A 1,728-nucleotide genomic window follows, 5' to 3' on the forward strand; every position below is an offset into this window, starting at 1 on the left:
TGATCTGCCCACCTTAGTGTCCCAAAGTGCTAGGATTACAGGTGTGTCACTGTGCCTGGCCAACTCCTGACCTCAGATGATCCACCCAGCTCGGCCTCCCAAAGTGCAGGAATTATAGGCATGAGCCACTGCGCCCGACAATTTTCTTCTTTTCTTTTTCTTTGAAACAGAGTTTTGCTCTTGTTGTCCAGGCTAAAGTGCAATGGTGCGATCACGGCTCACCGCAACCTCCGCCTCCAGGGTTCAAGCGATTCTCCTGCCTCAGCCTCCTGAGTAGCTGGGATTATAGGCATATGCCACCATGCCCAGCTAATTTTGCATTTTTAGTAGAGACGGGGTTTCTCCATGTTGGTCAGGCTGGTCTCAAACTCCTGACCTCAGGTGATCCACCCACCTCAGCCTCCCAAAGTGCTGGGATTACAGGTATGAGCCACTGCACCCGGCCAGGATCTGGTTTTGAGAAAGGATAAATAATGGCAGTTGAGCTAAAGAAAGAAATGGTGAAAAAACAACAGCTCAGGGCGGTCAGGACTCAGAAATGCCTGTGGTAGACCCCACCATGGAAACTACAGGTGTTCCACCTGGACAAATGTATACACTCCGGGATGCACTCAGACAGCCCCTGTAATGCCTGCTGAGATGAGTTCTGAGTATACGTTTGGCGCCCGCTGTATGCTGAGCTGGACTTCCTGACCACTCACCAATCCCATGTCAGGCTCTATCTGATGCATTTCTTTTTTTATTTGATTATAAACCAACTTTTGAAAATATCTAATGCATTTCAACCCAAAGAAACGTGCTGAGCTAACCAAGGCTACTCAGCGTTGCCTACTGTCCCTTCAGCTGTGTCTACCCCGCACTCTCTCTCCACTACTCCTGTCACTGGCTCATCTGGGCCCTGCCTCCCTGGCCTGAGTGGCATTAAAGCCTTCAGTGGACTTCTCTGCCACCAGCCTCCCCATCTTCCTGGCTAAAGGAACCCAACCAGATGCCCCTCCTGCTTACGACCCTCTCATGGCTGCTGGGATTCCTGGATAAAGTGCAAAGCCCTCCTGAGGCCTCAAGGTCCCTCAGAACAGAGCCCTGTGCCCTGTCTGGCCTCATATCTCCGCCATCCCTCCTGGAGCCAATCCCACCATGATGAAGACAGTCAGCCCCACTGAACTGCTTGCAGCGTCCCCACACACATCACCAAGTAGAGGCAGGCCCTGCCACTTTGGAGTTCTGTGACGTAGGCCCACAATATTTACTGCTCTGTGCCTTAGTTTTCCCATCTGTAAATTGGAGGTAATAACAGAACCTACCTGGCAAAGTTGCAGGGAAGGCTTCCTGGGCTGACGCATGTGAAGAGCCCAATAGGGTGTAAGCTCTCAGTACGCTGGGGCTGCTGTTATTAGTAACTCTGTTCACTGGGCTGGCACCTACTTGTCAAGGTTTTGAGGGAGAACAATAAGAATTAGTATCAGGAGGCCTGGCGCAGTGGCTCACGCTTGTAATCCCAACACTTTGGGATGCCAAAGCAGGTGGATCACCTGAGGTCAGGAGTTCAAGACCAGCCTGGCCAACATGGCAAAACCCAGTCTCTACTAAAAGTACAAAAATTAGCCAGGTGCGGTGCTGGGCGCCTCTAGTCCCACCTACTCAGGAGGCTGAAGCAGAAGAATCACTTCAACCTGGGAGACAGAGGTTGCAGTAAGCTGAGATCGTGCCATTGCACTCCAGCCTGGG

General features: G+C 51.7%; 1 long non-coding RNA gene across 1 annotated transcript in view; it reads right to left on the reverse strand.

Moving 5' to 3' along the window:
- Nucleotides 1–380: 380 nt before the first annotated feature.
- Nucleotides 381–1,728, reverse strand: part of LOC116535607 — a 32,175-nt gene continuing 30,827 nt past the window's right edge. Inside the window, exon 3 of the long non-coding RNA XR_004262285.1 lies at nucleotides 381–1,421. This is a non-coding gene — a long non-coding RNA (uncharacterized LOC116535607). The remainder of the gene's footprint in view (nucleotides 1,422–1,728) is intronic.

This window comes from Sapajus apella, unplaced genomic scaffold (genome assembly GCF_009761245.1).
Source record: "Sapajus apella isolate SASKATOON/1434 unplaced genomic scaffold, GSC_monkey_1.0 scaffold95, whole genome shotgun sequence".
NCBI classification, from domain to species: Eukaryota; Metazoa; Chordata; class Mammalia; order Primates; family Cebidae; genus Sapajus; species Sapajus apella.